This window comes from Plecotus auritus, assembly GCF_963455305.1.
Source record: "Plecotus auritus genome assembly, chromosome: 1".
NCBI lineage: Eukaryota > Metazoa > Chordata > Mammalia > Chiroptera > Vespertilionidae > Plecotus > Plecotus auritus.
The window spans coordinates 186901376-186926375 of record NC_137770.1 but is presented as its reverse complement, the minus strand read 5'-3'; the positions used below and the strand labels follow the sequence as shown (position 1 = coordinate 186926375).

At 40.4% G+C, this 25000-nt stretch overlaps 1 protein-coding gene across 1 annotated transcript in view; it reads right to left on the bottom strand.

Annotated features, from left to right (window-relative positions):
- Positions 1 to 23176, bottom strand: part of GPRIN3 (GPRIN family member 3) — a 73494-nt gene extending 50318 nt beyond the window's left edge. The window contains exon 1 of the mRNA XM_080647471.1: positions 22757 to 23176. The gene's annotated coding sequence lies outside the window, so the exon portion shown is untranslated. The remainder of the gene's footprint in view (positions 1 to 22756) is intronic.
- Between the last annotated feature and the right edge of the window lie 1824 nt (positions 23177 to 25000).

Here is a 25000-nt window from a genome sequence, read left to right as displayed (position 1 = left end):
TTTCTCTCAGAGTCTCTGAATATGAGATTGGGGCGAGAGAGAGCAGCATGTTCCTCCCCCGCACCCCCATTCACACACAGAGAGTGGAGGACAAAGGGAGCACATACTACACACACGCACATACACACACACATACACACACATACACACATATACACACATATACACACATACACACACATACACACATACATACACACACATACACACATATACACACATATACACACACATACAAACACACACACACACACATACACACACACACACCAGATGGTTAACATAACATTATTTTAGGCAATAGCACTCTCAGCTTATATCCAGGGTCCCCTGATACTTGCCTCCGTCCATTTAAAGAGAGTTTCAAGGTCAAAACTAGCCCAAGATCTCTGGACATCAGAGTACAAATCTGTTCAATTTGCACATTTTTCTGTGTCAATAAACAGGAAATAGAATTAGCATCTTCTCCATATGGCCTACTTTTCTGACCCCAGAACCAGGAGAAGGCTGAATTCTGGACCATGAATCTAGGTTGGGTTGAATTTTTTTTAAGAATTAAGAAAATTTATGAACAGTTTTATTTACTCTTTTTGGTATACAGTTGTATTAGTTTGACAAATTCATAGTTGTAGAACCACAATCACGATAACAGAACGGTCCAATCACCCCCCAAAGAAATTCCCTTTGACTATTCTTTTGCAGTCATACTCTCCCCCACTCTTAACCAGTCATCTGCTTTCCACCTCTAGTTTTACTTTTTCTGGAATGTCCTATAAATATGAAAGTATTTGTTTCAGCCTGGCTTCTTTATTTAGTGTAATGTATAATGTATATGAGAGTCATCTGTGTTTTTGTATGTGTCAATAGTATATTCCTTTTTCTAGCTGGGTAGTATTCCATGCATAAATGTGCCATTGTTTATTCATTTCCTATTTGAGGAACATCTGGAGTATTTCCTGTTTTTGGCGATTATGATTAAAGCTGCCATACATAGGTTTTTGTGTTACCATAGGTTTCTATTTTACTCAGGCAAACAGAAGTGGAATTGCCAGGATACCTGGTAAGTGAATTTTTAACTTTATAAGAAACTACCAAAATATTTTCCATGATGGCTATTCCATTTTGTATACCCACTACTAACATATGAGAACTCCAGTTGCTTCACATCCTTGCCAACACTTGGTATTGTCAGTTTAAAAAAAAAACTATTATTATGATTTTTTTTTGGTCTTTGACATTCTAGATAGTCAGTGTGGGATAGAATTTTGAAACTTTATTTTTTAGAACCATAGTATTTCCATTTCCATATTAAGCCCACTCCACACTTCCTCCTCCTGTTTTTTTTCCACTTGGATCTTCATATTATCTTTCCCACTAGATTACAGAGTCATTCGTGGAAAGAAATCTTTGCCATCTTTGTATGTATAGACATATTGCCATTCCACCCCAAGTGCAGAAATTTGTAACAGGCAAATAATACATGCTACTGGAATAAATGCTTCTGCACTTGACACTAATGCATCCAAAACATAATAGAGCATTGTCTAGTTGTATCAATTGTTGTATATCAAATAAATTTTAATAAAACTATGTACTTTCTCATTTTCAGGGATATTTCCATTTTTATTTGCCTTTGTGGCTATTTATTTAAATTGTAGATTTTGCTGTTCTTGCTTTACCAAGGAGTAAATTATAAAAATATGGTTTGGATGTTGAAAAATTTGAGTACCGGATTTCCTGTGTTTATATGAAAGATAATATTTTTTCTTATTAGTACTTGAGTAAGAGATTATAACTTATTTATTTTACAAATTAGAATACTAACTTGTATTTTTTATTGAGCTATAAATAACATATAATATTTATTAGTTTCAGGTATACAACATAGTGATTTATTTGATAGTTATAATACACTGCAAAATGATCTCGACAGTAAGTCCAATTAACATTTGTAACCACACAGAGTTACACATTATTTTTATACTAGAGGCCCGGTGAATGAAAATTCATGCACTGGACGGGGGCTTCCTCAGCCCAGCCTGCCCCCTCTCACAGTCTGGTACCCCTCAGGGATGGGAGGCGACCCAGTGATCAGGGGAAGGTGATGCTCCATCACACCTCTGCTGCTGCCACTGCCGGCAGCACAAATCTTGGCCTGCCCTGGTTACCTGCACCTCAGCCGGCCCTGGGTGGCTGGGCAGCTGCCATCTGAGGCTTGCCTGCACCTCAGGCATCGGCTGGGCAGCCGCCATTCGAGGCTTGCCAGTGCCTTGGGCTGGCCCTGGGTAGCTGGGAGGCAGAGTGGACTGGGGGACTCCGGAGGCAGGCACGCGGAGCAGCCACATGTCTGCCACTCCAGCCAGGCTGAGGGGACTGGGCGCCACCAACTTGTGGCTGTGGGCACTGCCATCTTTGAGGGCATGGCAGTCAATTAGCATATTCCTTCTTTATTAGATAGGATCATGAGAACTTTTAAGATCTACTTTCTTAGCAACTTTCAAATATGCAATAGAACATTATGAACTATAGTCACCATGCTGTACATTACACTTCCAGGACTTATTTTATATTTGGAAGTTTGTACCTTTCAACCCTCTTCACCCATTTTGCACCCCAAACATTCTGGTAATCACCAATCTATATCTATGAGTTCTCTATATCTATGAGCTCTCTCTCTCTCTCTCTCTCTCTCTCTCTCTCTCTCTCTCTCTCTCTCTCTCTCTCTCTCTTTTTAGATTCCACATATAAGTGAGATCATTCAGTGTTTGTCTTTCTTTACCTGACTATTTCTCTCAGCATAATGCCCTCAGGTCTATCCCTGTTGTCACAAATGGCAAGACTTCCTTCTTTTTTGTGGCTGAATAACATTCCAATATATAGACCACATTTTATTTATTAATTCATACGTTGCTAGACACTTAGGATGCTTCCATGTCTTGGCTATTGTAAATCATGCTGTAGTACATATGGGAATGTAGGTATCTTTTTGAGTTAATGTTTTTGTGTCCTTCCGATTAATGCCCAGAAATAGACTTACTGAATCATATAGTAGTTCTATTAAAATTTTTTTGAAGAACCTCCATACTATTTCCATAGTAGATGCACCAATTTATATTTATAACAACCAGGGTACCCTTCACATCCTTGTCAACACTTGTTAGCTCTCATTTTTTTTTTATAATAGCCATTCTAATAGGCATGAAATGATATCTCATTATAATTTTGATTTGCATTTCCCTTATGACTAGTGCAATTGAACACATTTTCATGCACCTTTTGGCCACCTGTATGTCTTCTTTGGAAAAATGTCTATTCAGTTCTTCTGACCAGTTTTAAAATGGAATTATTTGTTTTTTTGCCACTTACTTGCATTTCAATGTGCTTATAGAGGTAAGAGACAGAAAGTGGGGATTACAGGAGGACCCTCCTGTAAACATCATTTATCAAGTGAGCTGGGCAAAAAAAGGAGGCTGAGAGTCACTGACAAAGACTCAGAGAACAAATGAAAGGAGTTTTGGAAGCTCTGTCGGCCAACCTCCCAGTCATTGCAGGACTTCTGGTTACAATGCTGGTTGAATGCTTCCACCCCTGGAAGCTCACCAGTTCATACAGGACCACCGCATACATCCTGGTAAGCCAGAGTCTCAAACAAAATAAATAAACAAAAGAAACACTGTGAAGGTAGCTGCTTTCTAACTGAGCTCTTGCTTTTCTCTAACGTTATATGAACCTTCTGTAGCACCTACAGAAGTCTAAAAATGGAGTTTGGAATCTATTGTGGCAGAAAATATGTTCATCGTTACAACACCCAGCCCTGTGTTGAGTTAATCTCATTAATTTTTATACCTCAAGATGATATATATTTTGAAGAGATGAGTTCAGTGGCTTAAATGACATGAATCTTGGAACTTTCAAAAATAGATATTCCTTCTGAATTTTTAGTTCTGAAATGGAAGTGAACAGACAACTTAAAGTTGTGTACAGGAGAAAAATCTGTATAAATCTATAGAAGAAAACGTCTTAAACATAACCAATAGGCAGACTGGATTCTGAGTCCTGTGGCAGAAAGGAATCTTGCAGAATTCCAAAACAAGGGGCTTTCTGGCCTTAGACATTTCTCTTTCTATTGGCTAGTTTCTGTGGTGATTTTGTACTAGGTGTCAATTTAGCTCAGGTGGAAACCCATTCCCAGAATTCCCTTCCTTAGATGGTTCTTCATTACAGTTTTCTATCAGGGAAATTTGTGTGAGATGTGGAAGGCAGAGGAAGGAGCTGTGTTACTAGGCTCAGAAGGGTAGTGTGGTGCAGCAGGTGCTGTGTGCTGATCTCCCAGCTCACCTTGGTGATGGCAGTCAGGCTGTAGTCCTTTGCCTCCCACCAGATCCCCATCTCCAGCTTCTGGCCTGGTGCATGAATAGTGTTCCAGTGAATAGTGCCAGCTCCTCCTATGGTTCTCCCAGGTCACTGGGGTTGGAGGAGGTAGGAATCCAACACAGTCTCTGGTTTGTCTTGCAGGTTCTGGTTAGTCCCTGCTCAGCTCCATTTCACATTCAGCTTTTCTTCCCATTGCCAGCTCTGCTAACCTACGATGATTTCAGGCCCAACATCAGATACAAAAGCAACTGCTTTCCATATACTTCTTTACGAGCTCCCACAATTATGAGAGGTTTAAAACTTATCCTATATAATAAAAGGGTAATATGCAAATTGACCCTAATGGCAGAACGGCTGCTTGCTATGACGCGCACTGACCACCAGGGGGAAGATGCTCAATGCAGGAGCTGCCCCTTGGTGGTTAGTGTGTTTCCACAGGGGGAGCACCACTCAGCCAGAAACCATCAGTCGGAATCCCCCAAAGGGTCCCAGACTGCAAGAGGGTGCAGGCTGGGCTGAGGGACACCCCCCTCCCCAACCAGTGCACAAATTTTCGTGCATCAGGCCTCTAGTAAATAATCATAGTGGTTCTGTTTTCCAAACTGATGTGGCTTACATTAAGTCTTTTGCATAAGTCTATGATCAGAATATGTACTTGGTTATAAATATTATTTTTGTGTGTGCATGGTTTCCTTTTTGAAAAAAATATGATAGTCTCAAATGTAATAGTCATTTTACTTTACCTTGTTTTTGAGAAAGGGATTTGGAATATGCTCTTTTGCCCAATTCTCGTAACTAGTGGGTTGGGAAATTAGGAGTTTGGTCCATAATTAGAGAAAAACTAACAAGTTAATTTGAACTTTGGTGCAATTACTAGAGCTCAAAACCCCTGGAGCTAACTAGCTGTTTTTTCAAAATGTTTGAATGTGACACTTAGAAAGTTCTATCTACTCATGGAAAAACACAGACATTAAAAATTTGAAAACAACTTTAGTTAATAAATTTTTATCATAATGTATGTGCATTGAAAATAGATAAATACTGCCATGAGTGCTTACACCTCTTTAATGCTTCTTAATATAAAGATTTTATGGTCCTTAAAATCAAGGATACATCTTTTCATCTTTACATCCTCCCATAGTGGCACACAGATAAGTCCTTATTAAACATCAATTGAACTAAGTAAAGAACAAATTTCAGCTTCCTGTTTTTTACAAAAGAGAAAAGAGCAGCAGTGTGTGAGCAAACAACCACAACCAACTGCATCCTCTGATGCTTTTCTCACTGTTGTATGGAAACTCCAGCAGGAAACCACAGCTATATCCTTTTTACTGCTATAGAAAATTATTATGAATTACTGGCAAGCATAAAACAGCTCTATTAACATTACATAGATGATTGTGACAATTCATACTCACCACACTCAGTCGCTTTACAAAATTTTTGCTGTTTCTAAAGAACAAATTCCCAAGAAAAAATATTCATAATAATAGTTATACCTTAACCACTTGTGGGCAGTAGATTACATAAAAAACAATAAAGGCCATTGAAATGTAATTCCTCCTTCAATGTAACTGATTTTTAAAAACCCTGTAAGTGTTAAAATTCCCCATTTGACTCAGACCTGTTAAAACTTCTAATTGACCTACAGAGGCATTACCCTCTACTCAAAAATAATGACAGCGCTAATTTTCCCCCCTTTATATTCAAAATGGCCCAAGAATTAGACCTTTCTAGTTACAAAACATAGAAACCCCTTTGTCCATTCTCATGTATAATCCCATTCAGGATTTGTACCACATATGTTTTAAATTTGTAATATAAGCCTTGAATGTGTTTTTATCAATGGAGGGACTTTCCATTGGAGATCTCTTAGTCATTCAGGAAGTACAAAGAAAAGATTATGGCAGCAGTCCAGGGCTTTCAAGGACTTTAGCTTCAATGGGAATCACAGACATTTAACACAGAAGTCAGAGGTACAAAACTCTGTAATCTTTCCTGCATGCCCATCTTTCTTGGTATATAAGTTCAACATAGGATGCTTGTGTCATGAGTACATGTGTGAATGAATGAATGCATAAATGCTTGGCAGTGATGAAGGTAAAGGGGAGATAAGAAGGTTCTCTCTAAGTTAGGAAAAGGCCAAAGAGACCTAATATTCAGAAAATAGGCCTAAGATAGAAGGAATAAAATGCAGAACTGTTAAAAAATTTTTGACCATTAGAGCTAGAATTGATCTGAGGGATTTTTGGACTAACCCTCTCATTTCTAGAGATGCTGAGGTGCCTAGGGCAATGACACAATTTCCTGTGTCACTTCCACAGATTGTGACATTGTGTACCTCTTTCATGATTTTTGCCTAATGTGCTTCTTATCTAAACCATCTTTTACTTAATATTTTTCATTCAATTGGCTGTAACTGGTGCACTAGTTAAAAATGCTAGCCTCGTCTTAAGAAATGTTATCTGTAAAATTAGGTTTGACATGACAGTAATATATTTTTTATAAAGAATATTTTTAAATAGACTTTTAAATTTATTCTTATGTTATATTAAAATAAAATCATAACTATTAAAATAAAAAATAAATCTATATACTAAAATCATCTCACAGATCACTGATGAGAATTTCCTACATTTTTGAAAAGCAGTGAATTCTACTGTGCCACCCACTGTAACAAAGAGTTCAGATTGTGGAACAAGACAAAGAGGTAAAAATATTCCAGATTGATGACAAGAGTCCAGAATAAGACTAGTGCCCTAGCCAGTTTGGCTCAGTGGATAAAGCGTTGACCTGGGTACTGAAGGGTCCTGGGTTTGATTCTGGTCAAGGGCACATGCCCAGGTTGTGGGCTTGATCCTCAGTGGGAGGCAGGCAGGAGGCTGCCGATCAATGATTCTCTCTCATCATTGATATTTCTATCTCTTGCTCCCTCTCCCTTCTTCTCTGAAATCAATAAAAATGTATTAAAAAAATAAGACTAGTGCTTCTTTTGTCAGTTTTTTTTACTAGAATAAAAGCAATTGCTTATCAAAAAACTAAAAAAAATCACAACAGAAGTCATAGCTTTAAAAACAATTAGTGGATTTTCATTTTCAAAATGGACAGAGCTATGTATATTCATCCTCCTTCCAAGTACCATTAGTTTATTAGAAACTAGTTTTAAGAAGGAATGTGATTCAAACGGGCCTCCTGTTCATAGATTACCTTTTATTTAGCCTTCAATTTGTAACTAGGACACTTAGCTGTGAGCTATAATAAGGAATTGCTCAACTTTCATAAGTAAATGAAAGTCCATGATTAAAACATCAATCCGGAAACACTAGTTCTATAAATAGTTTCTAAGTCCAAAGTCCACAGGTTAAACACAGACCCATGCCTGGTTTTTCTTGTTATATGTGTGTATGTACATGTGTAAGTGCATGTGACTTTGTGATATGTAGTTGGTTTTTCTTTTGAGAAAGAAATACTTTTTGCTGAACATATGTGTCATCTGGATATTTTGATAAAATGTTTTGTTTTCAATTGCACTGCCTATACAATGATTTATAAAGTTTTAACCTAAATTGTCCTTGAACTTACCTTTTGTTTAAAAAATGACTTATCACTGAATCAGAAGCTTTCACATTTGGTTTTTAAGCAACACAATAAGAAATCCAAGATAGGATAAATCAGTCTATAAAATCCTGACTATTTTGACCCAGTGTTCATAGTATTAATTTAAAATTTTTATTTGTTGATTGATTTTGAGCGAGAGCGAGAGGGTGAGAGAGCGAGAGAGTGAGAGAGCAAGAGAGAGAGAGACATCGATTTGTTGTTCTACTTATTTATGCATTCATTGGTTGATTCTTGTATGTGCATTGACTGGGGATCAAATCCACAACCATGGTGTATAGGGTCTACGCTCTAACCAACTGAGCTACTCAGCCAGGGCTTCATAGCACTAATTTTAATAATATTGTACTATAGTACAATGGTGAAGCATGTGGCCTTTCAAGTTGGCCAACTCTGAATTTGCACAGCTTAGACAATAACTATGTTTGGGACCTTGGTCAAGTTATTTAATATGCTTCCTAATCTCTAATATTGGGAAAATAATAGCACAAACCACATAGATTTGTTAACAGGGACATGGCTTGTTTTAGTATGAAGCCATTGCAAGAGAAGTCTAAAGAATGAAATTTTTGAAAGTGGAGATTGTTAACTCTACAGATCTACAGTCTCTCCATTACCCATTTCCTTACAATGGGAGGCAGATGGATAAAGAGAAATGTATTCTAGTTCTCTCGTGCCCTAGAACCCGGATGGCAAAGCACCATGATTGGCTCCTTTATTTCTTGTTCCCCCTTTACTCCACTTTACTTCCTCTTTCTCCAAGTGTTTGGCTGTCATTTGTTCATTTCTACTCATCATCATTAGTTCTGTAATCTAAATATCCTTATGTTCTCACATTTCCCCTGTGCTGCTACCTTCTGGGCAGCAAGGCAAGGAAGTTCACCTCTGAGTTGGAATAAATACACAGAGATGCAATCATTCACCAGTCATTCCAGAGACACGGATTACCACTTGAACTTCGAGGGCCCTAATCCTGGAGAGGAAGACTAGGAAAAAGTGATGAGAACCACCTTAGAAAAGATAGCATGAGGGCTTGGAATATTTCACTGAGCACCTATGAAAACAGCTGGGTATTTTCAGTACTTTGAAATGGGTACATTACTCAATAATGATCTGATTCAAGATTATCTCTCAAGGTTGGAGGTGATCCCTGAGAATCTAAGCAATAATCTAAAAGTAGCCTTTAAACCATCTTCAAATACACTAGTGTGTCACAAATCATATATGAGCAATGATAAAGTACCAATGACAAGTGATTTATTAAGAGAGTAATGTAGAGCAGTTTCTCTATCGATTATGCTAATCTAGATCATAAAGTAATTTCTATAATAATGTTACCCTCATTCACCTCACTTATATTGGTAGATGTTTTCTTTGAATAGAAAAAGGAGGAAGGATGAAGTTACACTGAGGAAGTATACGCCTGGGGTAGAAATTTCCTATAGTAAATCACCAACCCATCAGCAGAAATTTAGAAGACTTTTTAATCTGAAATCTGCCCCATCTTGGTAATTTTTACTACCCTCTGTTTCTTAGTTGTTTTCAGCAGAATAAAGTAGAAAATACATGTGTCCATATTTTTATTTCAATGACACTAAGGAAGTGTAGTGTGAGAAAGGCTCTTCTCATTTTCAAGGTGGCCTGGCTGGGAAGGAAGGAGCCCAGGTGTGGCGAGCAGGTGGTGAAGCTGTGAAGAGAAACTGAAATTACGCTGAACTGCTCGAGCCTACAGGAAGGAAGAGAAAGGTACAGGGGTGCCTGGTTGGGACAGAGAGAGGAGTCTGGTGCTTAGGCCGCCAGGGGAATTCCCAAGGATCCCCACCAGTAAAGGAGCACCCCCCCCCCCCCCCCCCCCCCCGCCATGGCTGCGCTGTATTTATTCATAAGTACACCTAGTACTGTGTCTGGGAATTACTGGAGAGTTCAGACTCTCCAATAACTTTTTTCAACTTTAAATCCCTGGCACACAGTATAGGATCTAAACATATACAAGGTGGGGCAAAAGTAGGTTTACAGTTGTTCATCTGACAAATGATACAATAATTAATAAATAACAATGCAAGAGTAAACTCTGTGTTTTGTGTATTCACAACTGTGAACTCCTTTTGCCCACCCCTGTATATCAAGTACTCAAAGTACCTACAAATTTAGTCAATGATCCAAGCACGCATCTTCCCTAAATCAGGGCCTTCTGCCAACCACCTTTCCCATTCTCTACTTCATCTCCTAAATAAATGTCTACTTCCATTTTGAGGCATGCTCTTCCTTGATCTGCAAAGCAGAAGTACTGATGTACTCTCAATCCAGCTCGGGTTATTAACTTTTATCATCCCTTCACGAGGCTTAGACTCACCGCTCACAAAAGCCACAAACCCCAGAGGGGCGATCTTTTAGAAACCCACCATTGCAATTCTAAGCATCAGAATAACCCCCAGGGGAATAGGAGAACAGTGTCTTCATAAGAGAGCATGAAAGTTGCAGTGTAACTAAATAGATGCGTGTTATTTAAAATCACTAAGAAAAAATTTGCTTTATCCCTAAAGAATTTTTTAACGCCTATGGTGCTTTATGTATTATCAATCCATTTCAGGTGATGTGACCTGACTTGGGCGCACGCTCTCTGAAGGCGGCGTCGTCACTGACGGAGCACTGTGTCCTCTGCCGGCCTCCCCTGACACTGCTCTCAGTACTGTCTTTTTTGGAGCGAAGCTGCTGACGCAGCGACACCTTAGGATTAATAATTAGATGTGAGGATGTTTTTAGAAGTAAAGTAGGCGGTACGATGTGGGGGTGGTGTGCAGCGGGAAGGGTGCATGAAAAGGAAAGTGGCAGCAGAAGTTGAGAAAGAAGGAGAGATTTCAGAGAGCTATGAAGACTTTTCTCTGCTTTAGAGATCTGCCTGAGTTTCCCATCTTGTTCTCTCCGAAGGGCATCTGCCTTCATTTACAACATGCGTACCTCGGCCCTGACCCAGTCACCTCACTTTTGGCCATTTGAACCGTTCCACACAATAGGCCGGACTGTGGGGCGCAGTGATCTGACGAGCTTCCATGATGGGTTGAAAGCACAGCTAACTGCCATCGTTAGATGTGCATTTCTCAGCTGTACGGACACAGCCACAGACTGGGATGTGAATCAATACTACTTCTGACAGGTTGTTTCAACTGCCAGGCCTGTCAAATAGAATGCACCATTACCTGGAAGACTGAGGTATGCTTTGGGTTCTCAGGAGGCAATTGCAAGCTTGATGTATACCTGAAGAGTTGTACATAAAATAAAGACATGGTGCACTTAAAAATTCACAAAACAACAACAACAACAACAACAACAAATTCATAAAGCAATCCAGTGTAAAATTGTAGTCATTGGTCAAATTAAAGAATAAATAATTATTGTTAAAACTGTTCTGCCTTGGGAGAGGAGAACCAAGATGGCGGCATAGGTAAACACCTAAACTGCTGCCTCGCACAACAATTTCAAAACTACAACTAAAAGACAAAACGTCTATCACCCAGAACCACGGGAAAGCTGGCTGAGTGGAAGTTCTACAGCTAGAAGGAAAGAGAAAAGAGCATTGAGACGTGCACAAGTGCTGAAAAGCTGAGGTACGGAGGCACACGAATCAGGCTGGCGGCGGGTGACTGGGTGCGCTGCTTTTTTCAACCCGAAGGGAGACAAGCTCCTGATTACTCCGAACTCCAGTCTCTGGGGAGACGCTGGGGACCCAAACTCCTGCAGGGAGAAGCTGGACTGTCTGCCATTGGGTCGGAAAGTGAGGGTGGCTTTCTTGCAGAGGTGTGCCCAACAATCATTGTTTACTGCGCTGGGGCACAGGATGCGGGGACTTGGAAACGTGGAGACGCAGAGACGGCTGACTGACAGCCATCGCTCTTTGCCATGCCCTAGCCTAGTGACTCCCTGAGACCCCACCCCGCACAATCTACAAACCCACCCAAGCTCCACACAGCGGCTTTTGCATATAAATGGCCTGCCCTATTGCAGCTTAACCTAACAAACTGCAGCTCTGGTCAGACAGCTCCAAAACCTCCAAACCCCAAGCAAAGAGGAGAAAACTGTAATTCTCGCTGTAGCTCCTGCTGGGTGGCCTCAGACAGTAGCTGACCTGCACCCCATTGGAGATCCAGAAGCTAGTGTATCTAGTGGTCAGTGTGAGACGACACCAGATGTCAACTACTCACATCCATAAGTGACACATTCAAGAGGCAGACTCAGTGAGCACCAAAGCCCCACTGAAACAAGTCCTGCACCATAAGCGTGTCTCCAGCACAGCAGTTCTTCCATTATAGACACAGCGAGTCCTCACAGCCAATTGGCCTGGAGGTCAATTCCTCCCAGTGTACCAACAGCAATCAAGGCTTAATTACACCAAGACTTTGCACTCAGCCCACAAAGGGGTGCACCAAGAATGTCCACCTCAGGTGATAGGAGAGGCTGAACCACTGATCACTTACCACAGAAAACCACTCCATCAACACAGGGAAGCAGCAAAATGTGGAGACAAAGAAACATGTCACAAATGAAAGAAATGGAGGAAAGCAAACTACTGGACATGGAGTTCAAAACCACATTTATAAGGTTACTCAAGAATCTTCTAAAAACTGCCGAGAAACTTGATGAGACCTCCGAGGAGCTTAGTGAGACCTTCAAGGACCTTAATGAGAATGCCAAAAAAATGGAAAAGGACCAGTCAGAAATTAAGCATACACTGTCTGAAATAAAGAATATACAGAAACTCAACTGTAGATCAAAGGACCCCAAGAATCAAACCAAAGATCTGAAATATGAGGAAACAAAAAACACCCAACCAGAAAAACAAAAAGAAAAAAGAATCCAAAAATACCAAGATAGTGTATGGAGCCTCTGGGACAACTTTAAGCGTACCAACATCCGAATTATTGGGGTGCCAGAAGAAGAGAGAGAGCAAAATATTGAAAACCTATTAGAAGAAATAATGACAGAAAACTTTCCCTACCTGGTGAAAGAAATAGACTTACAAGTCCAGGAAGCACAGAGAACCCCAAACAAGAGGAATCCAAAGAGGACCACACCAAGACACATCATAATTAAAATGCCAAGGGCAAAAGACAAAGAGAAAATCTTGAAAGCAGCAAGAGAAAAACAGTTAGTTACCTACAAGGGAGTACCCATATGACTGTCAGCTGATTTATCAACAGAAACTATGCAGGCCAGTAGGGAGTGGCAAGAAATATTCAAAGTGATGAACAGCAAGAACCTACAACCAAGATTACTCTACCCAGCAAAGCTATCATTCAGAATTGAAGGGCAGATAAAGAGCTTCACAGACAAGAAAAAGCTAAAGGAGTTAATCACCACCAAACCAGGATTATATGAAATGCTGAAAGGTATTCTTTAAGAAGAGGAAGAAGAAGAAAAAGGTAAAGATAAAAATTATGAACAACATAATGACAACAAATACATACCTACCACCAAGTGAATCTAAAAATCAAGTGAATAAAAAATCTGATGAACAGAATGGACTGATGAATATAATAGAATCAGGGACTTAGAAAAGGAGTGGACTGGCAATTCTCAGGAGGAAGTGGGTGTGAGGGGTGTGGGAAGAGATTGGACAAAAATCTTACACCTATGGATGAAGACAGTGGCTGGGGGTAAGGGCATGGGATGGGGTGGGGAATCAGGTGGAGGGTAGCTATGGGGGGAAAAAAAGAGGAACACCTGTAATAATATGAACAATAAAGATTTATTTAAAAAGAAACAAAAAACTGTTCTGCCTTTATATTTTTTGGCCACATGTAAGCAAGCATGCAAATACGCAAAACATCCCACCATTCTCTTACTAATAGACCCGGTCAACTCAGTTTGTATTCATTTAACCTTTCACAGAATCTATATTATTTTGATGATGAAAAGTTTTATACTCTCACCATAGTTTATGGAAGTTAACGACATTCAGTACAATGATCTCTCTACTTTGTACAGTAAGGTCAATTTCAAGAACACAGTCAGAGCATTGTAGAGCTCAATGAAACTGAGAAAGCATCTAGTCCTGATTCACGAATTCAATACCTATGGGTTCTAGGTAGCTAACACAAGTAAGTGAAGCTGTTGGGTACAAGTGACTTATATGAAGCCTCAATGTCAGAGAGACAGTAGGGAGTAGTGGAGACTGTAATGTAATAAAGAGGTAGCACACAGTATTATTCATCTCCGGCCTAACGAATATGGGTTGGTGTTTCATTTCTTTTAATAATAGATATTATGATTTTTAACTATTGGCTTAATTAAAAATAACTATCTGCAGGCCAAATAAAACACGATCTTCCTGCTGGGCTTATAGATGGCCAGTTTCCAATTTCTGATCTCATACCTACATCGTCAAACTTGAGCTCCTGGCAGGTTAAGTAAAGTGCACCAGGTCTCTGAGATGCTCATGGCAAAGCCTCTTCTGCTCTGACTACATATATATATATATATATATATATATATATATATATATATATATATGCAAGAAATCATCCCCAATGTGAAAGGAGGTTTCACAGGCATTTTTCACTCCCTTAATCAGGGTTTAGCCCCTGACCTGACATTGACAGATTTCTGTTCTCTGACTGCTTTCAGAATATGTCCAACATGAAAACAAGACCAATCCTCCACACCCATTTGTCATAAGCAATTTTCACTCATTCAAGGATGCAGGGAAAATGCACATCCATTTATTAACCTCCACTCTGATTTAAATTCTTGTTAGGATAAAAATTCTAGTTACTACATTTTTACCTGCATTTTTTTCCAGAAGAAGTAATTTATAGGATTTAAAGAAAGGCATGCTTAGAGAACAATATAACTAAGTATACATTAAAAATTCATACTATATATAAAACAGTAGTTGGAAACAGCTTGTAAGAATCTTAGAAATAATTGAGCTTTAAACCATGTTTGGAGAGGCTTGAGAACGTAGGGTGAAGAAATGAGCATTCCGAAATGATACAATGGCAAAGGCAAAGACCAAAGTCAACAAAGCGGAACCCTCAATGAATCAAATGTCCTTTGCATTTTTGAACAACAGCACATTTTTTACAAAGTGTATCATAAGAAAGCATATTCATATCAGTATAAAATAGAAGAAAAATAATAAAAATTCCTATATTACATTCAGCAGCCCTGTCCTGCACAGACATAATTCAGAATAAGAACCCGGAGGCAATGCAAAATTCTGAACCCTGATGATATCTGCCATATTATACTTATTAAGGCAGACACATAGGCACAGGCTATTACATTTTAGAAAAATTGATGACACGAATTGAAACAAAAAAGATGCTCTGATTACTCAGAAAATATAGTGAACACAGACACTGAACTCGCTCAAGAATTTTATTTACCCAAAGTTGTACATTATAATGAAAGAGAAGAGTGTCTCATAGATATAGTAATGGTTGTTTTAATTTTAGGCTATTTAAAAATCAATATCCTGAAAAAAAATCAAGAATCTACCCACAGAAAACATCTTGATGATTCCCCCTCAACTGGATTTCCCACTTTGCTAAACCATTTGTAATTCAGGATTTAAAAAAAGATTCTCTGAAACTCCTTCCCCCCAGAAATCAGTAGATGCAAATGTGATTTTTTTAAGGAGCTCTGGAGCTCTCTGTCCAGCTGTCCACTGAATTAGCAATGACATTGAGGTCCCTGGAGGTGCCTGTGACTATAGATTTTTACTGTCTCACCTTGAGGGTTTTTTTCTTTTCTAGGGTTTGCTTAGTTCTGCAAGTGTCACAGGCCATGATTACATACTAAAGCAATCTTCCTAGGGGAGATTTGGGTAGTCACTGGGTTTAGGATCCAAGAATTACCATTTTAAAATGGAATTTGGCATGTAAAGCCGAGAAAGTTCTTTGCCTCAGATCACACAGCTGATCCCCACAATTTTTCTGCCACATCAGACCCTGGGGACAGAGATCACTGCATTGTCATTTAGAAAGAGTCACTGCATTTACTCTCAGTTTTGGAAGAAGGGCTGCATGAACCTTTTGATTTCCTTCCCCATCACTCACAAGATGCTCCACCTCTCTGCAGGTCCTGCTCTTCCTCCCCTGAGCTGATAATCAGCTAAGAGGTCTGGATTTTAGCCCCAGCTCTAACGGTTATTTAGGACAAGTTAATTAACGTGCCTGGTTCTCATCTGTTACCTTTTTATTCCCTTGTAAATAAAGGCAGGAGTAAACAGTGATATCCACCTCTGACTATTGCAATGCTTTTGGGATCATTGCAAAATATACATTTTTAAGCCCCACTTTCTAGATTGGAACTTAGATTTAATAGGTCATAACACTTAACCTTCCAGTGAAGGTCATAGCATTTAACCTTCAAAATAAAAACAACAATCTAACTACAGACATAGAAAAGTTAGAAAGCTGTTACTTTGTTGCCAACTTCAATATACCTGGCTACAAAGCTCTGAGAAAAATTTCCTCACCGACATTCAAGACAGTAAGTAATCTAAATCATAAAGCATTTGCATTTTCCCCATGAAATTTAATAAACATCTTTTCAATTTAAATGCAGTCTCGAGATGTTTTTATTATTTCAGTCTTGATTCTTATGCAAAAAAGTTAGATTATCACTAATCCAAACATTCAGATGTGGAGAAGGAAGATGAAAGATGAGTAGGACATCTTCATAAAAAAGTGAATTTCCATATTTGACTGCACTTCAACTAATTTAAGCATGTGAGTTTCTATTTTAACTGGCACTGTTTTTCAGTAAAGGTATAGCTTTATTTAAAAGGATATAAATATCATAACATTTTATTTCATAGGAGAGACAGAAGCACTGAAAGAGGCTCAACAAAGGTTTTCAAAAACACAGGTAAAGCCTTTCTTCTCTGATTTGGTCTCTGCAAAATATCTATTAGGCTACAGCTAAACACTGATGTTAATTACTTATTTAAATACACATGTTGCTCGATTTAAGATGGGGTTACGTCCAGATAAACCCATAGTAAGTTGAAAATATCACAAGTTGAAAATGCATTTAATATACCTTACCCATGAGACATCATAGCTTAGCTCAGCCTACCTTCAACATGCTCAGAGCACCTACCTTAGCTTACAGTTGGTCAAACCCCTCTAACACAATGAATCCATTGTAGAGTACCCGTAGTTTACCCTTGTGATCTGGGAGCTGAGCTCACTGCCACCGCCCAGCGTCATGAGAGAGCATCACACTGTGCAATAGGTGTCGAAGAAATGATCAAAATTCAAAGTATAGTTTCTACCGAATGCATCTGGCTTTTGCACCATCATAAAGTAGAAAAATCGTAAGTCAAATCATTGAAAGTCGGGACCGTTTGTCCTTAACTAAAATGATGGACCAGTACCGCAAACAACCCAAAAGAGAAAATGCAATCTGGTGTTCCTTTTGTTATTATGGGTAAGAAGGGGTCTAGTTCATCTTAAGAAGGCAGTGAGTGCCTAGCACTGGGCTTTGTACCAGAGAGGCACTCAAAAAAGGAGATTCCATCAACAAATCGACAAACGACAAGTGCTGGAGAGGATGGGGAGAAAAAGGAACCCTCGTGCACTGCTGGTGGGAATGCAGTCTGGTGCAGCCTCTGTGGAAAACAGTATGGAGTTTCCTCAAAAAAATTAAAAATGGAACTCCCATTTAACCCAGTGATCCCAATTCTAGGACTATATCCCAAGAAATCAGAAACACCAATCAGAAAGGATATATGCGCCCCTATGTTCATAGCAGCACAATTTACCATAGCTAAGATTTGGAAACAGCCTAAGTGCCCATCAGCAGATGAGTGGATTAAAAAACTGTGGTACATCTACACAATGGAATACTATGCTGCTGTAAAAAAAGAAGGAACTCCTACCATTTGCAACAGCATGGATGGACCTGGAGAGCATTATGCTAAGTGAAATAAGGCAGTCGGAGAAAGATAAATATCACATGATCTCACTCTTTTGTGGAATATAATGAACAACATAAACTGATGAACAAAAACAGATCCAGAGACAGAGAAGCATTGAACAAACCATGCAACTTCAGAGGGAAGCAGGGGAAGTGGGGGTAAGAGATCAACCAAATGACTTATATGCATGCATATAAGCATAACCCATGGACACAGACAGTAGTGGGGTGAGGGCATGTGCTGGGGGGTGGGAACAGCCAGGGAGAGGTCAATGGGGGAAAAAGGAGGCATATGTAATAATTTAAACAATAAAGAATTTAAATTAAAAAAAGAAATGCATGCCCAACTGAATTGAAAAAAAAATTACCTTTTGTTTAAAAACACAGTTCAAACCTTTAGGTTTGAAATAAAAAAATGATTTTCACACAAAAAAAGGAGACTTGTTGAAGGATTCACTCAATTTAAAACTTGATCACCCTTGCCTCCTGTGCTAAAGACTGTACTTGTGTTCTAAGAAATGAACTAATCAATATGGTGCCTCATGTAATTTCAATAGTCCAACCATTAAATTCAGCTGAAACAGGCCAAGCCTGGAAATTATTGTGAAAGAAATAAAAAGATGGCAGGAAATGACAGATTTATGATGTTATGGCCATTCTGTCCAGATTTTCTTAGAGTAGATGTATTAGGAAAAGAAATCTTAGATATAAAATAAATAGCAACTCTTGAGTAATATTTTAGTCTGAACAAAAATTCTGCTGCGATTCTCTCCCCATAATTTGATATTCATTTTTTTATTTTCTAAATGATTTTTTCAAAAAATTTTAGAGAGAGAGTGACATTGATTTGTTGTTCCACTTACTTATGCATTCACTGCTTGATTCTTCTATGTGCCCTGACCAGAAATCGAACCTGCGATGTTGGTGTATCCAGACAACTCTCTAACCAACTGAGCTACCTGGCCATGGCCCTAGATCTGTGGTCGGCAAACTGCGGCTCGCGAGCCACATGTGGCTCTTTGGCCCCTTGAGTGTGGCTCTTCCACAAAATACCATGGCCTGGGTGAGTCTATTTTGAAGAAATGGCGTTAGAAGAAGTTTAAGTTTAAAAAATTTGGCTCTCAAAAGAAATTTCAATCGTTGTACTGTTGATATTTGGCTCTGTTGACTAATGAGTTTGCCGACCACTGCCCTAGATGATTCTTTTAAACAAGCCTCACATTATGCCACCTCATTCTTTACTTCCTTCTTCTATATCATCAATTCTTCCTCACTGCCCACCCATATCTGTCCATCTTCCATAAACTAGCTCAAGTTGTACCTTCTCCTTAAAGCTTTGTAGACTAATTCAGTCCCTAAGGTTCTCAGTCTCCTCTAACTTTACTGCCATGAATTTACTGGTAAGTCATAATGTCTTGCCTTTATCCCGATAATTCTACTATTCAGAATTTTGTATAAATGCTTATGTATTTAATCTTCTAGTTGACTCTTGGGGTCTTGAAAACTGGAAGCATCTGTTTTTTAATTCACTGAAAGCAGTAGCTTTTAGATTTTGGGGAACATGATGCAAAATAAGATATACATTTTTGCATCGTGGTCTAGTGTGTTCATACATATAAATATATATTTAATTTAAACGCTCAGAGAACTTTATCCTTCTATTCTGTTTTACTTTATTTATTTTTTTAAAATGAAATGCTATCATACACAGTAAACTGACGTCACAATGGGTTGTGACTCTTTCTAGAAGGGCACTTATTGATTACTAGGGGAGTACTGTACATGTTTCCTCACTTTAAAAAATAACTTTAAATTGCATGTGGCCTTTGGGCTTTTTTTTGCCTCTGTTTCTAAGCTACATTTTTCTTCATTCAGTTTCTCTTTTGGAATCATCTGGGACAATGAAATGGTTGGAATATACAGGTATTATTTTATCCTTTTGCCCTGAGCACTGCTGTTATAAAAATAAAATCCCCTGCATTTCTATAAAATTCACTTCTATAAAAATCAAAACTCCATTCTCTCATTCTTTTTCATTGTTAAAGTGTGCAAAATAGGTAGTAGACATTTTATAGATGAAAAAATTGAGGCACAGAAAATTGTGATTTTCTTAAGGACACATTTCCCTTTTAATCAGACTTTTATAAATTAAGGTAAATATAGTTTCTAGACATTTGAAGCATATAAACCTGGGTAATGTGAACAACATAGAGCCTTGATATGAATGCATTTACCTAACTTCTCCAGATCAAACGATTGGCTGAACCGATGAGTTAGCGGCTCTTCTGGACTTCACCCTGAAGATGGATCTGCTCCCTTCTCTATCTGCATCTTCCCATCTTTACCTACTCACAGCTTTTCAACTACCTAGAGCTACTTGTTCTTCCTGGCGCTCTGCATATTTGGTCATTGTACCAGGACTGCCCTTCTCTCTCCTCTTTACCAGACGAGCTCCTCTGATTCTTCAGGTCCTTGGGAACTGTCCTTGTCCTCTCCACCTCCACAACTCGCTCCCAAGCACCCTGTGCTCGCCCTGACACAGCACTTAACTAGCAACTAGCTTTACTCCCTCTCTCCCAAGGCTTGCTGGCTGAGACTGTGTCTTGTTCACTCTTCAATCCCACAATTTAGGACCATGTTTTGTTCAGGAGAAATGTATGTTGAATGCATGAATGAATCAATGAATGAGCATATAAATCAATGTCGGCTGCCACTGAACAAGCTCAAGTGTGAGCTGGGACTGGAATTGCATGTCTGGACTCTCTGAGGCCAATCTTGTTATGATTTTGTGATTCCATGAACGATATTCCCCATAAGCTGCAGGTTTCATGACTGAAAGTCCATACAGTGAAGGATAGCTGTATCTAATATATTCTTTTATGTATTTTCGAGGCACAATCAAAGAAATGTTGCAGTGACAAATAATTAAGTGCAATGGGTAAGTATATTGAGGTAATTAAAAAATATCCAAGTTTTAAAAACAGCTTGTTGGAACCCACCTGACCTCCATCACAGATTGATCTGATTCATATCTTGCTTCAATCCTACACTTCCCATATGAAGCTATGCACCTCAGATTTCTGTCCTTGTCATTTTTATGAAAGGCTAGTTAGTGATTAGGTAAAGCCTCACCACACCACAACACACTCTACCTGGGTCTCTACGACTTCCTCTGCACTGTTTCCAAAATAAATTCCAATGAAATAACATCTAGATTTGCAATGGCACTTACTACTTATTTTTCTGTTTATGAATCAACAACCTATCCCCCCTACTAAAAACCCACAAACCTTAAAACAATGTTCTTCATGGTTCTACTTCAAAAGCACATTCTATAATACAAACTACTGTCATTTGCAGATAGCAACAGAAAATATTTTTTGCCTTTATGCTGTGACTCATGTATCTTTATCTCCACAGTTGTTACTCAGGGCAGGCCAATGGTGAACACAATGGAAAAGAAACAATAGTTTATAACTGGAAAATAAGCACATTGGGAGAAGTACACTCAAATCATTATCCAAGTGAAATATGCAGCAGCACCAACAAGAGCAAACAAAAGCCCACGTAACAGATGTGTAAATATTTCATGGAGCTAAGCCTTAATCAACTCTCTCTCCAAATCTTGCTGGTGTTGTAAACACTTCAGTTACTTCCAGTCCCACCATGACCCAGATTCCTTGCAAAAACAAAATGCAAACATGGACCAAGGGATCTTTAATGTCTTGTGAAAAATTTTTAGATGGAACATATCCAAGGTATTGATTTAATATGAAGAAAGAGATGCCTTAATAAATGGTGGTTGCTTCTAGGTGACTCTCAGAGCTTCAGTTCTCCCCTCCTCCTCCAAACCCTTTCCTTTTCCCCACCGCCTCTGCTGCTTGCTGGACATTCACATCATCCTAACCTTGAACTGCCTACATTCGATCAGAGATTTCTCCGAGTGCCCCTCTAGAAGGCCCTTTAAACCTGCCAGGGTCTTGCTGCCTTCCCACCACCCAAACAAAATTCACTTTCCAGTGTCTAAGTACCCCTCTTTCCCCACTCCCCTTTCACTGTCCATTGTTGAGTCTGAAATTTTACCAGTGTCTTTCAGATCTGCCTGGATAACATGAAGATCTGTTGTGTGGACTGCTGACAGTTGTTCTTTAGCTCTTTTCTAACATTCATCTCCAAAGAACCATTTATAGCCTCTAGTCTCAACCCTGATTTAATCTGGTTCCAAAGTTCACCTCTAGACACTGAACAGGTCTCTACAGAGATTTCCCTTTATCAACCTCTGCCCGCCCTTCTTCTCTCTCAGCCTATCTCAAGAGAGACTATATACATGTAAAGGTGTCTGTATACACACACACACAAACGCATATATTTTATGTACAACAATAGTGTTTTGACCTTAAAGAGAATAAGCACAGGAAAATAAGAAACATACCAGTGTAGTATACACACACACACACACACACACACACACACACACACACACACACACACCACATCTACCTATTGGGATATTCACAGTGTGCAGACCCATTGATTATAAAACCCCCCACCCAAGAACAAGAACTGCAGCGCCTTTTCCCATTTACCTTCAGAGACAGAGCCTAAGGGAGCAATGACCTTGCAAGAGAAATTCATCACCTGGGAGAAAGACAGACCCTCCTGGAGCGCAGAATGGGATGGGGACAAGAGCAACAGGCAAAAGATCACCAGGTAATGTGGGACCGAATCAATCCCCCATCAGTACCAAGCACAACTCTGCTCCGGTCTCCCGGGGGTTGGACACTGGGCGGAGGAGGTGCAGGGTGGGGGGCGGCTCCTCCCGCGGCCCGGGTCGGTCACCTACCTGCCTCTCGCCTGGCTCTTCTCAGCGCGGCTGGGCCACTGCCTTGGCTGAGGTGGGGGCTCCCATCGCATTTCCCAAGCAGCGGCTCTCCGCGCTACACGGATGGCTGGATGGCTCCGGTGTGCTCGGAGCGGCGGTTCTTCTGAGACCTGTTCCGGGAGCGGGAGCGAGCAGGGTGCTTGCAGGAACTGAAATTACTATGCAAAGAGCAGAGGCGGCGCGCAGAAGCCGGCGGAGACCACGCAGAAACCTGCGGAGACGGCGGGGCCGCCCCCACCGCCAGGCTGCAGTCGCCACCACCCGGCACAGAGCCAAACGGGGAGGTGGCAGTTCAGGGGCCGGGCTGCTCATCCGTCAGGTCCGGTGTGCACCCGTCTGTCCACGCAGGGCAGTGCAGCGGGGCCTGAGCATCCGAGCCAGGGGCGGCAGCTTCACAGGAGGCGGCCAAGGCAGCAACAGCAGGACGCCGAGCTCCGCCCCACCGCACCCCCCGCCCAGTCCTCCGACCCCGGGAAGGGGTTGCCACCACGGCTGCAGCTGCGCGCCAGGGGGCAGCTGGGCAGGGGCTGGCTGGTTAAGGCTCTGCTGCATGGAAACCAGCGGCAGACGGAAAGTTCAGAAGGAAATTAAGATAGAGGCATGGGCCCAGAGCGACTCAGCAGGAATTTTGGCCCTTGCTCTCTCCCACGGGTCACCAGACTCCATGGCTGTCTAGACTCTAGCAGGTTTCTCATAAAGCCAAGTTCAGCGAAGATCTGAAAGTAAGGAGACCACCTGGCATTTGATACGTGTTGCAAAAAGTACAGTATCCTGGGTATTTGGGGACAGGCATTTCTGACCGTGTTTCTGTTCCTCTCCCCACACTCCTCCTGCCTTTTGTGGGCGTGGATGGCTTTGGAAATCCGCCCTGTTGAGAGGCTCAAGCAATGCTGAATGAATGTGTAGTCTGGTTAGCAGCTGTAGATGGTGCAAAATGGCACAATGAAAAGAACTATTATTAACTGAGCATTTGTTGGCAGGCACTGTGCAAAATGCCTTACATGTGCAGCCTCTCTAATTCTCACAACAAACCAACGTGGTGGGTATTATTCTCCACTTTACTGATGAGAAAACAGGCTTTGATGCTTTAGACACTGCTTGAGGTCACACAATAGTAACTTGTACAGCAGGAGTTCAAACCACCCCAAAATATATCCTCTCAACTAGTACAGGGGACACACACCCAGGGATCTTGTCAAGATGCAGATTCTGATTCAGTGGCTCCAGGACGGGCCTGAGGATCTGTATTTCAAAATGAGCTCACAGGTGATGTCCATGCTGCTGGCCAAGGGACCAAACTTTCTAAGTTTCTTCTTGCCAGCCAGCTCTAGTTGATTGATAGCAGCCTCCTGCCGGTAGGTTCAGAAGGTCTCCCAGGCTGTGTCTTGACTCTTGAGCAAAGGATTCTGCAACCAATTAGCCATGTTCACTTTGGTTGCTGCGGGGAAGTCTGAGACAAGTGTGCCAGATGTCCATCCCTGCAGTAGGCCACTCGGAAAACAGCATGTTTGTTACAGGAGAGGTGCAGGAGTGGGCAAACTTTTTGACTCGAGGGCCACAATGGGTTCTTAAACTGGACCGGAGAGCCGGAACAAAAGCATGGATGGAGTGTTTGTGTGAACTAATATAAATTCAAAGTAAAGGAGCGGAGGGGAGAGCAAGAGAACCCTCCACTCTTTTGGCTCCACAGGCCGGATAGAACAGCCGAACGGGCCGGATCCAGCCTGTGGGCCGTGGTTGGCCCACGGCTGGGTTAGAGTGTAAATTTAAGGTATTAATACACTAAAGACAAATGTCTTCATTCCTGTTCTTCCCCTCATTAAGAAAACCTTAAGTCAAAGTACACCTAACATTTGTATAACACAAAACACTTTACAAAGTGCTCACATGAATAATGATAACTTCATAACAACACTGTAAGGCAGGTCTAATTTCACTTTACAGGAAAGGAAACTGAAGTAGAGTGATTTTCCTGAGATTACACAATTACTATGCCTGCAGCAGAGGCCAGATTGTGACAAATCTCTAGTTCAGGGCTGTTTTTATTTTACCACTGTATTCATTTCCTACTGATGCTGTAGCAAATTACCACAAATCTAGTGGCTTAATACAACATAAATTTATTATCTTACTATTCTGGAGTTTCAAACCCTGAAAATAGGTCTTACAGGACTAAAATCAGAGTCAGCAAGGCCATGCATTCCT